At 40.9% G+C, this 14,910-nt stretch overlaps 1 protein-coding gene and 1 non-coding gene across 3 annotated transcripts in view; both read right to left on the bottom strand.

The window, feature by feature from the left end:
* MRPL9 (mitochondrial ribosomal protein L9) overlaps positions 1-14,910 on the bottom strand; it is a 41,109-nt gene that overhangs the window by 17,061 nt on the left and 9,138 nt on the right. The gene's annotated exons all lie outside the window — the stretch shown is intronic.
* On the bottom strand, positions 1,951-2,054 carry LOC115837723. Its single transcript, XR_004032782.1, has one exon. It is a non-coding gene; the product is annotated as a U6 spliceosomal RNA (small nuclear RNA).

Here is a 14,910-nt window from a genome sequence, read left to right as displayed (position 1 = left end):
TTCTTTTTCTAAGTTCTTGAGGTGAGAATTTAGATTATTGATGATGGACTTTTCAATTTTCCTAATGTATACATTTAATGCCATATTTTTCCCTCAGCACTGATTTAGCTGTGTGACAGAAATTTTGATATGTTCTGTTTTCATTTTTATTCAGTTGAATGTATTTCAAAACTTTTTTTTTTCTTAAATCATGCAGTAGAATGCCTGGGTTTATGCAATCCTCTTGCCTGAGCCACCTGAGAAGCTGAGACTTCAGGCTTGCACCTTTGCACTCAGGGCATTGAAGGTATTTTTAAAAAATTTCCTTGAAACTCCCTCTTTGACCCATGGGTTTTTACAAAGTGTGTTGTTTGACTTATAAGTATTTGAAAATTTTCCTCCTATATTCTTTATTTTTGAGACGGAGTTTGATTCACTCTTGTCACCCAGGCTGGAGTACAATGGTGTGATCTTGGCTCACTGCAACCTCTGCCTCCCGAGTTCAAGCAATTCCTGCCTCAGCCTCCCGAGTAGCTGGTATTACAGGTGCCCACCACCACACCTGGCTAATTTTTGTATTTTATTAGAGATGGGGTTTCACCATGTTGGCCAGGCTGGTCTTGAACTCCTGGCCTCAGGTGATCTGACTGCCTTGGCCTCCTGAAGTCCTGGGATTACAGGTGTGAGCCACTGCTCCTGGCCCTTCCTATCTTTCTATTATTAATTTGATTCCATAGTTGTCAGAGAACATATTGTATAGTGTAATCCTTTTTAATTTGTTGAGATTTGTTACATGGTCTAGGATATGGTCCACCTTGGTACATGATCTGTGAGAGCATTAAATAATGTGTACTCTGCTGTTGCTGGGAGTAGTGTTCTATATAATGTCAATTAGGTCTTATTGGTTTGATGATATTGTTGAGTTCTTCCATATACTTGCTGATTTTCTGTCTAGTTGTTCTGTCCATTGTTGATAGAGGGGTGTTGATGTCTCCAAATATAATTGTGGATTTGTCTATGTCTGTTTTGAGTTCCATTAGTTTTTGCCTCACACATTTTTCAGCTCCTTAGTTTGGTGCATATGCGTTCAGGATCGTTATGTCTTATTGATGGACTGACGCTTTTTGTCATTATATGATGATCCTTTTTGTCTCTGATAATTTTCTTTGCTTTGAAGTTTACTTTACCTGTTATTAGTATAGCCGCTTTTGCTTTCCTTTGGTTAATGTTTATCTTTTTTTGAGACAGAGTCTCACTCCATCACCCAGGCTGGAGTGCAGTGGTACCATCTCGGCTGACTGCAACCTCCACCTCCCAGGTTCAAGCGATTCTTGTGCTTCGATCTCCTGAGTAGCTGGTCTTACAGGCGCCCACCACCATGTCTGGCTAATTTTTTTATTTTTTAGTGGAAATGAGGTTTCACCATGTTGGCCAGGCTGGTCTCGAACTCCTAACCTCAAGTGATCTGGCTGCGTTGGCCTCCCAAAGTGCTGGGATTACAGGTGTGAGCCACCACTTGTGGCTTTTTTTTTTTTTTTGACAGGGTCTTGCTCTGTCACCCAGAGTGGAGTCCAGTGGCACAATCTCGGGTCACTGCAATCTCCGCCTCTGAGGTTTAAGTGATTCTCCTGCCTCAGCCTCCTGAGTAGCTTGGGTTACAGGTGCCTGCCACCAAGCCCAGCTAATTTGGTTAATGTCTGCATGATATAACTTTCCCCATCCTTTTGCTTTCAGCCTGCCCATATCATTATATTTAAAGTAAGTTTCCTGTAGAGAGTACATAGTTTGGGTCATGCTTTTTAATTCATTCTACTAATCTTTATGTAGTTATTGGTATGTTAGGGCTGAAGTCTGCCATTTTTTGTTTTTGTTTTTTTCTGATTTTTGTTTCTTTGTTTTCTTTTCCCTACCTCCTAAAGATTACTTGAACATTTTTTAGAATTCTATTTTGATTTATCTATGGCATTTAAAAAATATATGGAGCGCTTCACAAATTTGCATGTTATCCTTACACAAAGGCCATGCTAATCTCTGTATCATTCCAATTTTAATATATGTACTGCTGAAGTGAGCACTTTCTACAGTGTTTTTGAGTATATTTGTATAGCTTTCTTATTGGTTGTTCTAGGTATTATGTTATATATACACATAACTTATTATAGCCTACTGTTTTCATTATTTTACCAGTATGAGTGAAGTATGGAAACCCTCTCTTTGTCCCTTTTCCCTCTCTAATTTATAATTTCTGAAAACATTCCCTCTACATACCTTTAGAATAAAATCAGAAAGTGTTGTAATTTTTGCTTCAACTGTCAAACATAGTTTAGAAAATTCAGAAGAAACGTCTATTGATTTTCCGATATTTTTTGCTAACTGTGTCTTTTCTTCCTAATGTTCCAAGATTTCTTTTTTCATTGTTTCCTTTCCATTTAGAGAATCTCCTTTAGCCACTTTTAGAGTAGGTCTACTTTTCGCTTTCCTAAGAAAACTTCTGATAATGTCTTAGTTTCCTCTTCATTCCTGGAGGATTTTTCTTTCTGTGTATAGAATTCTATTTCTTTCTGGGTATAGAATTCTATTTCTTTCTGGGTATAGAATTCTGAGTTGACTGCTATTTTCCTTCAGCCCTTGAAAAATATTGTACCAATTCCTTCTGGCCTCCATGATTTCTGATGAGAAATCCATTGTCACTGAATTGTTTGTTTCCTTATAGTGACATTTTCAAGAGTTTTTTTTCTTTGATTTCAGAAGTTTAATTTTTACATGTCTTGGCACAGATTATTTGGGTTTATTTTGGTTGAGGTTTCCTCAGCATTTTTTCTTTCTTTTTTTTTCTTTTTTGAGAGAGTCTCACTCTGTTTCCCAGGCTGGAGTGCAGTGGTGTGATTACAGCTCACTGCAGCCTTGACCTCCTGGGCTTGAGTGATCCTCTCACAGCTGGGACCACAGGTGCATACCACCATATCTGGCTAATTTTTTGTGTGTGTGGTTTTTTTTTTTTTTTTTTTTGGTTTGGTTTTTTTTCAGAGATGGGGTTTTACCATATTTCCTGGGCTGGTCTTGAACTCTTGGCCTCAAGCAGTCTGCCTTCCTCTGTCTCCCAAAGTGCTGAGATTACAGGCATGAACCACTGTACCCGGCCTTCCTCATCTTTTTGAATCACTATGTTTATGAATCACTATGTTTATGTCTCTTGACAAACTTGGGAAGTGCTCAGTCATTATTTCTTGGTGTACTTTTTCAGCCCTGCCTTCTTTTGTTTCTTCTTCTGGGACTCCAGTGACAGGAATGTTAGATCTCTTGTTACCGTCTCTCAGGTCCCTGGGGCTCTATTCACTTTCTCACTCTATTTTCTCTGTTGTTCAGATTGAGTAGTTTCTATTGTTCTACCTTATGGTATGCTGATTCTTCCTTTTGTTCTCTTTATTCTGCCATTGAGCCTATCCACTGAGCTTTTCTATTTGGTTATTGTATTTTACAGTTTTAAAATTTCTATTTGGTTCTTCCTTATACCTTCTGTTTCTTTGCTGAAGTTGTATATTTTTTCACTTTTTTCAAGTGTTTTCATAACTGCTTCTTGAAGCATTTCTATCATAGCTGCTTTAAAATCTTTGTCAGATATTCTAATATAGCTGCCATCTCAGTGTTGACCTCTACTGCCTTTTTTCATTCAGTTTGAGATCTGGACATTTTTGTGTTATAAGACTTTGGATCTTAATTTAAAACTTTTGTTTTAACTAACTTTGTCTGTCACCGCTTTGGCATGAGAGGGGGTGTCATTTCATCGCTGCCAGGTGAAGGTAGAAGTTCAGATTTCCCACTGTACCTCTGTTGACACTCAAACGGGACAGGTCTCCTCCTTACTGCTGGATAGGGCTGCTTGTTCCAGCCCCACATGGTGTCTACTGATATGGTGGTAGAGGTGGCCTCATTACCTCTGGGTGATGGTTAAAGTCCTGACTCTCTACTAGGCCTCCTCTGATACCAACCGAGCAGGAAAGCAGAGGGGTACCTCATTTCTGCCAGATGGATGTCCAGGTTCCCCACTGACACCACAGTCTTTATTGCCACCATGCACACAGAGAGGAGGGCTCATTACTGGCTGGCTGGCACAGAAGTCCCACTTCCCTACTTGCCTTGTGTGACACCACTCTAGTAAGGGTATTGGGGTGGCCTGTTACAACCTTGAGAGTGGAAGTCTAGGTTTCCCACTTAGTTTTGGCATGGGTTGGGGTAGGGCCATTATGATAGAATTCTCCAGAGAAATAGAACCAATGGAATATATGTATAAATTGGCTCATGTGATTATGGAGGCTCAGAAATCCCATGATCTGCCATCTGCAAACTAGAGCCCCAGGAAAGTCCATGGTGTAATGCCAGTCTGAGTCTGAAAGCCTGAGAACTAAGGGAGCCAGTGGTGTAAATTCCAGTCCAAGAGCAAGAGAAGATTGATGTCCCAGCTCAAGTAGGCAGGTAGAAAGCAAAACAGGGACATTTATCCTTCCTTTGCCTTTCTGTTCTATTCAGGCCCTCAACAGATTGGATGATGTCCACTCACACCGGGGAGAGTAATCTGCTTTACTGAGTCCATGGATTCAAAAGCTAATCTCATCCAGAAACACCTCACAGACCACCCAGAATAAAGTTTAATCTAGGCACCCTGTAGCATGGCTAAAAGTTCCTGTCTTGCAGACTGCCCCTTGCCTTTGGCTAGCAGAAACAGGCTTTTGTTGGAGCTTTTCTTTTTCTTTTTGGTCTGTGCCCATTGACATTTCCTGGTTGCTGGTTTCTTCAGCTCCAAGTGTGGAATAAATGAAGCAAAAAGAAAACTCGGAGAACTCACCACTGTGGTGTTTCTTGGGTCTTGAGGTTTCTATCCAGTCTGCTTTCTTTTCTCCACCTTTCAAAGTCTTCTTATGTTTAATAAATAATTTCCAGGGTTTATGGTTGTTCCAGGAGTGGTGAAAGTACATTACCCCATCCTCCCAGAGGCAGAAGTTCCATCCAGTGTATTTTCCATTTCAGATATTATATTTTTCATCTCAAGAAGTTCCATTTTGGCCTTTTAAAAATACCTTCCATTTCTCTCCTCATTATATTTTTGTTTTTCTTTACATTATTTAACAAACAAATTAAATATGTTCATTTTAAATTTAATTTAGTATGAAACTGTTAACCTTTACAAAAAGACAACTAGGAAAATGGCGAAATATTTATTTCTATAACCTCTAGTTTCACATATTTTTAAGTTCAGAACTAAAATACTATGTCTCCTCTGATGCCTTAGTGAAGTTAATAGTAAAACTCCTTTTTTGAACTTTTTCTCCTGACTTGGTCTGTTTTTATTTTTTTTAATTGACAGATAAAACTTGCATATATTTATAGGGTACAACATGATGTTTTGATATATGTATACATTGTGGAATGGCTAAACCTAGCTAATTAACACATGTATTACCTCATGTACTTATCATTTTTTGTATGTGGTAAGAGCACATAAAATCTATTTTCTCTCTCTTTTTTTTTTAGAGATGGAGTTTTGCTCTTGTTGCCCAGACTGGAGTGCAATGGCACGATCTCAGCTCACCGCTACCTCTGCCTCCTGGGTTCAAGCGATTCTCCTGCCTCAGCCTCCCTAGTAGCTGGGATTACAGGCGTGCACCACCACGCCTGGCTAATTTTTGTATTTTTAGTAGAGACGGGGTTTCACCATGTTGGCCAGGCTGGTCTCAAACTCCTGACTTCAAGTGATCCACCTGCCTTGGCCTCCCAAAGTGCTGGGATTATAGGCATGAGCCACTGCACCCGGCCCTTTGCCCATTTTTAAAATCAGGTCGTTTGCTTTCTTGCTATTGAGTTGTTAGAGTTCCTTATATATTTTGGATATTAACCCCTTGTCAGATGTACGGTTTGTAGATATTTTCTCCCACTGGGTAGGATGTCTCTTTACTCTGTTGATTTTTTGCTTTGCTGTGCAGAGGCTTTTTATTTTGATGCAATTCTGTTTGTCTACTTTTGATTTTGTTGCCTGTGCTTTTGGACTCATATCTAAAAAATCGTTTTTCAGACCAATGTCATGGAGCTTTCCCCCTATGTTTTCATCTGGTAGTTTTACTGTTTCGGTCTTACATATAAGTCTTTTCCCCATTTTGAGTTGATATTTATATATGGTATGAAATAAGGGTCTACTTTCATTTCCTTTATTTCATTCTTAAGAACATGCAGGCCAGGTGCGGTGGCTCACACCTGTAATCCCAGCACTTTGGGAGGCCAAGGTGGGAGGATCATCTGAGGTCAGGAGTTTGAGACCAGCCTGGACAATATGGTGAAACCCCATCTCTACTAAAAAAAATTAGCCGGGCATGGTGGCGGGTGCCTGTAATCCCAGCCACTGGGGAGACTAAGGCAGGAGAATCACTTGAACCAGGGAAGTGGAGGTTGCAGTGAGCTGAGATCACGCCATTGCACTCCAGCCTGGGCAACAAGAGCGAAACTCCATCTCAAAAAAAAAAAAAAAAAAAAAAAAAAAAAACAACAACGCATATTTATATCTCTTTTAATGTCCTGTCTACTAATTCCACATTTCTGGGACCGTTTCTTTTGGTTCTGGGTAATGTTTTCCTATCTCTTTTTATAATCATTTCTTTAAGAGACAGGGTCTTACTGTGTTGCCCGGGCTAAAGTGCAGTGGCTCTTCTTGGGTGTGATCATGGTGTATTACAGCCTCAAACTCCTGGCCTCAAGTGATCCTCCTGCCTCAGCCTCCCGAGTAGGTGGGACTACAGGTACATGCCACCACATCCAGTACAATAATATTAAATTGAATGTCAAACCTTGGGAATTTTATTTTGTTCAGTGATAGGTTTTGTTGCATTTCTCTAATGAGTGTTGGACTTGGTTCTGGCATGCTTGGTATAAGTTTGATCATCAGTGCTTGCTTTCAAGCTTTGCATGGTGGCTCCAGAGCAGCCTTTATTCTAGTGTCCACTACCGAGTCCTTTTAAAGTCTCTATATGATGCCCCATGTATTATAGGATCTATTCATATGGGCTGTCAAGAACACAAAATATTCCCAATCTTGTGTAAGTTCTGAGAATTGTTTGGCCTTTCATTTTCTGTTGTTGTTGTTGTTGTTTTTAACCCCCTGCCTTGTGGAATTTTGCCTCATTAATGTACATATCAGTATTCAGCCAAAGTTTTGAGGTCTGGGACCTCTTGACAGATCTCCAAAGTGCTCTGTGTCATTCCCCCATCTCCAATGTTTTCCCTTTTTTCCTTTCCTTTCTTTTCCTTTCCTTTTTCCTTTTCTTTTCTTTTCTTTTTTTTTTTTTTTTTTGAGATGGAGTTTCGCTCTTGTTGCCCAGGCTGGAGTGCAATGGCTCAATCTCGGGTGACCGCAACCTCTGCCTCCCAGGTTCAAGCAATTCTCCTGCCTCCACCTCCCAAGTAGCTGGGATTACAGGCATGCGCTACCATACCCAGCTAATTTTGTATTTTTAGTAGAGACGGGGTTTCTTCATGTTGGTCAGGCCAGTCTCGAACTCTTGACCTCAGGTGATCCACCTGCCTCGGCCTCCCAAAGTGCTGGGATTACAGACGTGAGCCACAATGCCCGGCCTTCCCTCTTAATTTCTAGCCAACGCATTCTCCACCAACTCTAATCTCTGTTTTCTCCACTCAATGAGACTGCTTGCTCTATTGGGGGTCCCCTCTCTGCAGTGCAGGAAACTGCCTCTAGGCAGTAAGCTGAGGCAATGATGTGGCTCACCTTGTTTCCCTTTTCTCAGTTACAATTCTGCACTACCGGCTTTCCATATGTAAATATTTCTTTCATAATTTTATCTGGTTTCATAGTTGTATGGTGGGAAGGCAATTTCTGTAGCTGTACTTCCTTCTTGGGAGAAGTGGAAGTCTTCTTGGGCCAATTTTTCAGCTGGAAACAACTTATTAAAGAGGCTACGTCTCTAGCAGAAAGGACCCTGAGACACCACGACGAGTATATAAGGTAGTAATTTTCCCAATCCTAACCCACAGGGACTTATGACCTTTTATTTTCATAACACACATGAGAGAAAGAGGACTATGCAAACATTTAAAGCACTGTTGGATTGAGTCCATTGACATTGACACCCTAGGATCGGAAGCTCCATTATGGACCTCTGTTAGAGTGGCAGGGTGTGGAGGGTAGGTAATAATTGTATTCCAGCTCCAGGTCTGACTCTCAGTAGGTCTACCAGGTTTACAGACTCACCTAGTGGTTATTTCATGAGTCCTTAATGGACAGTTGGAATAGACATATTTGACAGTTGGCAGAACTGGTTGGTTTTTTTGGTTTGTGAGGTAAGAAATATCATAGTGAGGAAGGCCAACATGAAGTGTCTGGAACTGCGTCCACCATTCCAGACCAATATAATAAATAAAAATTGAAGATGGCCAAATAGGAACAGCTCTGGTCTACAGCTCCCAGCCTGAGTGACAGAGAAGACGGGTGATTTCTGCATTTCCGTTTGAGGTACCGGGTTCATCTCACTAGGGAGTGCCAAACAGTGGGTGCAGGACAGTAGGTGCAGCGCACTGTGCACGAGCCGAAGCAGGGCGAGGGATTGCCTCACTCGGGAAGCGCAAGGGGTCAGGGAGTTCCCTTTCCTAGTCAAAGAAAGGGGTAACAGACGGCACCTGGAAAATCGGGTCAGTCCCACCCTAACACTGCACTTTTCCAACGGGCCTGGAAAATGGCACACCAGGAGATTGTGTCCCGCACCTGGCTCGGAGGGTCTTATGCCCACGGAGTCTCGCTGATTGCTAGCACAGCAGTCTGAGATCAAACTGCAAGGTGGCAGCGAGGCTGGGGGAGGGGTGCCTGCCATTGCCCAGGCTTGCTTAGGTAAACAAAGCAGCCAGGAAGCTCGAACTGGGTGGAGCCCACCACAGCTCAAGGAGGCCTGCCTGCCTCTGTAGGCTCCACCTCTGGGGGCAGGGCACAGACAAAAAAAATTCAGCAGGAACCTCTGCAGACTTAAATGTCCTTGTCTGACTGACAGCTTTGAAGAGAGTAGTGGTTCTCCCAGCACGCAGCTGGAGATCTGAGAACAGACAGACTGCCTCCTAAAGTGGGTCCCTGACCCCCAAGCAGCCTAACTGGGAGGCACCCCCCAGTAGGGACAGACTGACACCTCACTCGGCCAGGTACTCCTCTGAGACAAAACTTCCAGAGGAACTATCAGACAGCTGAATTTGTGGTCTCACGAAAATCCGCTGTTCTGCAGCCACTGCTGCTGACACCCAGCCAAACAGGGTCTGGAGTGGACCTCCAGCAAACTCCAACAGACCTGCAGCTGAGGGTCCTGTCTGGGAGAAGGAAAACTAACAAACAGAAAGGACATCCACACCAAAAACCCATCTGTACATCACCATCATCAAAGACCAAAAGTAGATAAAACCACAAAGATGGGGAAAAAACAGAGCAGAAAAACTGGAAACTCTAAAAAGCAGAGCACCTCTCCTCCTCCAAAGGAACGCAGTTCCTCACCAGCAACGGAACAAAGCTGGACGGAGAATGACTTTGACGAGTTGAGAGAAGAACGCTTCAGACGATCAAACTACTCTGAGCTACAGGAGGAAATTCAAAACAATAGCAAATAAGTTAAAAACTTTGAAAAAAAATTAGACGAATGGATAACTAGAATAACCAATGGAGAGAAGGGCTTAAAGGAGCTGATGGAGCTGAAAGCCAAGTATCGAGAACTACGCGAAGATTGCAGAAGCCTCGGTAGCCAATGCGATCAACTGGAAGAAAGGGTATCAGTGATGGAAGATGAAATGAATGAAATGAAGCGAGAAGGGAAGTTGAGAGAAAAAAGAATAAAAAGAAACGAACAAAGCCTCCAAGAAATTTGGGACTATGTGAAAAGACCAAACCTATGTCTGATTGGTGTACCTGAAAATGACGGGGAGAATGGAACCAAGTTGGAAAACACTCTGCAAGATATTATCCAGAAGAACTTCCCCAATCTAGCAAGGCAGGCCAACATTCAGATTCAGGAAATACAGAGAACGCCACAAAGATACTCCTCGAGAAGAGCAACTCCAAGACACATAATTGTCAGATTCACCAAAGTTGAAATGAAGGAAAAAATGTTAAGGGCAGCCAGAGAGAAAGGTCGGGTTACCCACAAAGGGAAGCCCATCAGACTAACAGCTGATCTCTCGACAGAAACTCTACAAGCCAGAAGAGAGTGGGGGCCGATATTCAACATTCTTAAAGAAAAGAATTTTCAAACCAGAATTTCATATCCAGCCAAACTAAGCTTCATAAGTGAAGGAGAAATAAAATACTTTACAGACAAGCAAATACTGAGTGATTTTGTCACCACCAGGCCTGCCCTAAAAGAGCTCCTGAAGGAAGCACTAAACATGGAAAGGAACAACCGGTACCAGCCACTGCAAAAACATGCCAAATTGTAAGGACCATCGAGGCTAGGAAGAAACTGCATCAACTAACGAGCAAAATAACCAACTAACATCATAATGGCAGGATCAAATTCACACATAACAATATTAACTTTAAATGTAAATGGGCTAAATGCTCCAATTAAAAGACACAGACTGGCAAACTGGATAAGGAGTTAAGAACCATCAGTGTGCTGTATTCAGGAAACCCAACTCACCTGCAGAGACACACACAGACTCAAAATAAAGGGATGGAGGAAGATCTATCAAGCAAATGGAAAACAAAAAAAGGCAGGGGTTGCAATCCTAGTCTCTGATAAAATAGACTTTAAACCAACAAAGATCAAAAGAGACAAAGAAGGCCATTACATAATGGTAAAGGGATCAATTCAACAAGAAGAGCTAACTATCCTAAATATATATGCACCCAACACAGGAGCACCCAGATTCATAAAGCAAGTCCTGAGTGACCTACAAAGGGACTTAAACTCCCACACAATAATAATGGGAGATTTTAACACCCCACTGTCAACATTAGACAGATCAACGAGACAGAGAGTTAACAAGGATATCCAGGAATTGAACTCAGCTCTGCACAAAGTGGACCTAATAGACATCTACAGAACTCTCCACCCCAAATCAACAGAATATACATTTTTTTCAGCACCACACCACACCTATTCCAAAATTGACCACATAGTTGGAAGTAAAGCTCTCCTCAGCAAATGTAAAAGAACAGAAATTATAACAGTCTCTCAGACCACAGTGCAATCAAACTAGAACTCAGGATTAAGAAACTCACTGAAAACTGCTCAACTACATGGAAACTGAACAACCTGCTCCTGAATGACTATTGGGTACATAATGAAATGAAGGCAGAAATAAAGATGTTCTTTGAAACCAATGAGAACAAAGACAAAACATACCAGAATCTCTGGGACACATTCAGAGCAGTGTATAGAGGGAAATTTATAGCACTAAATGCCCACAAGAGAAAGCAGGAAAGATCCAAAATTGACACCCTAACGTCACAATTAAAAGAACTAGAAAAGCAAGAGCAAACACATTCAAAAGCTAGCAGAAGGCTAGAAATAACTAAAATCAGAGCAGAACTGAAGGAAATAGAGACACAAAAAACCCTTCAAAAAATTAATGAATCCAGGAGCTGGTTTTTTGAAAAGATCAACAAAATTGATAGACCGCTAGCAAGAATAATAAAGAAGAAAAGAGAGAAGAATCAAATAGATGCAATAAAAAATGATAAAGGGGATATCACCACCGATCCCACAGAAATACAATCTACCATCAGAGAATACTACAAACACCTCTATGCAAATAAACTAGAAAATCTAGAAGAAATGGATAAATTCCTCGACAAATACACCCTCCCAAGACTAAACCAGGAAGAAGTTGAATCTCTGAATAGACCAATAACAGGCTCCGAAATTGTGGCAATAATCAATAGCTTACCAACCAAAAAGAGTCCAGGACCTGATGGATTCACAGCCGAATTCTACCAGAGGTACAAGGAGGAACTGGTACCATTCCTTCTGAAACTATTCCAATCGATAGAAAAAGAGGGAATCCTCCCTAACACATTTTATGAGGCTAGCATCGTCCTGATACCAAAGCCTGGCAGAGACATAACCAAAAAAGAAAATTTCAGACCAATATCCTTGATGAACATTGATGCAAAAATCCTCAATAAAATACTGGCAAACCGAATCCAGCAGCACATCAAAAAGCTTATACACCATGATCAAGTGGGCTTCATCCCTGGGATGCAAGGCTGGTTCAACATACGCAAATCAATAAATGTAATCCAGCATATAAACAGAACCAAAGACAAAAACCACATGATTATCTCAATAGATGCAGAAAAGGCCTTTGACAAAATTCAACAACCCTTCATGCTAAAAACTCTTAATAAATTAGGTATTGATGGGACGTATCTCAAAATAATACGAGCTGTCTATGACAAACCCATAGCCAATATCATACTGAATGGGCAAAAACTGGAAGCATTCCCTTTGAAAACTGGCACAAGACAGGGATGCCCTCTCTCACCACTCCTATTCAACATAGTGCTGGAAGTTCTGGCCAGGGCAATCAGGCAGGAGAAGGAAATAAAGGGTATTCAATTAGGAAAAGAGGAAGTCAAATTGTCCCTGTTTGCAGATGACATGATTGTATATCTAGCAAACCCCATTGTCTCAGCCCAAAATCTCCTTAAGCTGATTAGCAACTTCAGCAAAGTCTCAGGATACAAAATCAATGTACAAAAATCACGAGCATTCTTGTACACCAATGACAGACAAACAGCCAAATTATGAGTGAACTCCCATTCACAATTGCTTCAAAGAGAATAAAATACCTAGGAATCCAACTTACAAGGGAGGTGAAGGACCTCTTCAAGGAGAACTACAAACCACTGCTCAATGAAATAAAAGAGGATACAAACAAATGGAAGAACATTCCATGCTCATGGGTTGGAAGAATCAATATTGTGGAAATGGCCATACTGCCCAAGGTAATTTATAAATTCAATGCCATCCCCATCAAGCTACCAATGACTTTCTTCACAGAATTGGAAAAAACTACTTTAAAGTTCATATGGAACCAAAATAGAGCCCGCATCGCCAAGTCAATCCTAAGCCGAAAGAACAAAGCTGGAGGCATCACGCTACCTGACTTCAAACTATACTACAAGGCTACAGTAACCAAAACAGCATGGTACTGGTACCACAACAGAGACATACGTCAATGGAACAGAACAGAGCCCTCAGAAATAATGCCGCATATCTACAACTATCTGATCTTTGACAAACCTGACAAAAACAAGAAATGGGGAAAGGATTCCCTATTTAATAAATGGTGCTGGGAAAACTGTCTAGCCATATGTAGAAGGCTGAAACTGGATCCCTTCCTTACACCTTACACAAAAATTAATTCAAGATGGTTTAAAGACTTACATGTTAGACCTAAAACCATTAAAATCCTACAAGAAAACCTAGGCAATACCATTCAGGACATAGGCGTGGGCAAGGACTTCATGTCTAAAACACCAAAAGCAATGGCAACAAAAGCCAAAATTGACAAATGGGATCTAATTAAACTAAAGAGCTTCTGCACAGCAAAAAAAACTACCATCAGAGTGAACAGGCAACCTACAGAATGGGAGAAAATTTTTGCAACCTACTCACTTGACAAAGGGCTAATATCCAGAATCTACAATGAACTCAAACAAATTTACAAGAAAAAAACAAACAACCCCATCAAAAAGTGGGTGAAGGACATGAACAGACACTTCTCAAAAGAAGACATTTATGCAGCCAAAAAACACATGAAAAAATGCTCATCATCACTGGCCATCAGATAAATGCAAATCAAAACCACAGTGAGATAGCATCTCACACCAGTTAGAATGGCCATCATTAAAAAATCAGGAAACAACAGGTGCTGGAGAGGATGTGGAGAAATAGGAACACTTTTACACTGTTGGTGGGACTGTAAACTAGTTCAACCATTGTGGAAGTCAGTGTGGCGATTCCTCAGGGATCTAGAACTAGAAATACCATTTGACCCAGCTATCCCATTACTGGGTATATACCCAAAGGACTATAAATCATGCTGCTATAAAGACACATGCACACGTATGTTTATTGCAGCACTATTCACAATAGCAAAGAGTTGGAACCAACCCAAATGTCCAACAACGATAGACTGGATTAAGAAAATGTGGCACATATACACCATGGAATACTACACAGCCATAAAAAATGATGAGTTCATGTCCTTTGTAGGGACATGGATGAAACTGGAAAACATCATTCTCAGTAAAGTATCGCAAGGACAAAAAACCAAACACCGCATGTTCTCACTCATAGGTGGGAATTGAACAATGAGAACTCATGGACACAGGAAGGGGAACATCACACTCTGGGGACTGTTGTGGGGTGAGGGGAAGGGGGAGGGACAGCATTAGGAGATATACCTAATGCTAAATGACGAGTTAATGGGTGCAGCAAAACAACATGGCACATGGATACATATGTAACAAACCTGCACATTGTGCCCATGTACCCTAAAACCTAAAGTATAATAATAATAAAAAATAAATAAAATAAATAAATAAATAAATAAATAAATAAATAAATAAAAATTACTCCATTAGTGCCCCACTTGAAGACCTAAAGAATGCAGAGGTGGTGGTGCCCATCGTATTGCCATTTAATTCACTAGTCTGGCAACTGCTAAAACCAGACAGATCTTGGAGAATGAGTATGGATTACTGCAATCTCAATCAACAAATAATGCTAATTCTATCTGCTCTTCCAAATGTGGTACCTTAGCTGGAAAAGATTAACGCAGCCTACATGGTATGTATTGATCTTGACAATGCACCCTTTTTCATCCTTGTAGAAAGGAAGATCATAAAAGCTTGCTTTCACTGAGATGACCAATAATATACATTTACAGTTT

This window comes from Nomascus leucogenys, chromosome 12, assembly GCF_006542625.1.
Source record: "Nomascus leucogenys isolate Asia chromosome 12, Asia_NLE_v1, whole genome shotgun sequence".
Lineage (NCBI taxonomy): Eukaryota > Metazoa > Chordata > Mammalia > Primates > Hylobatidae > Nomascus > Nomascus leucogenys.
The sequence above is the reverse complement of the archived record's forward strand: the minus strand, read 5'-3'. Positions and strand labels throughout refer to the sequence as shown.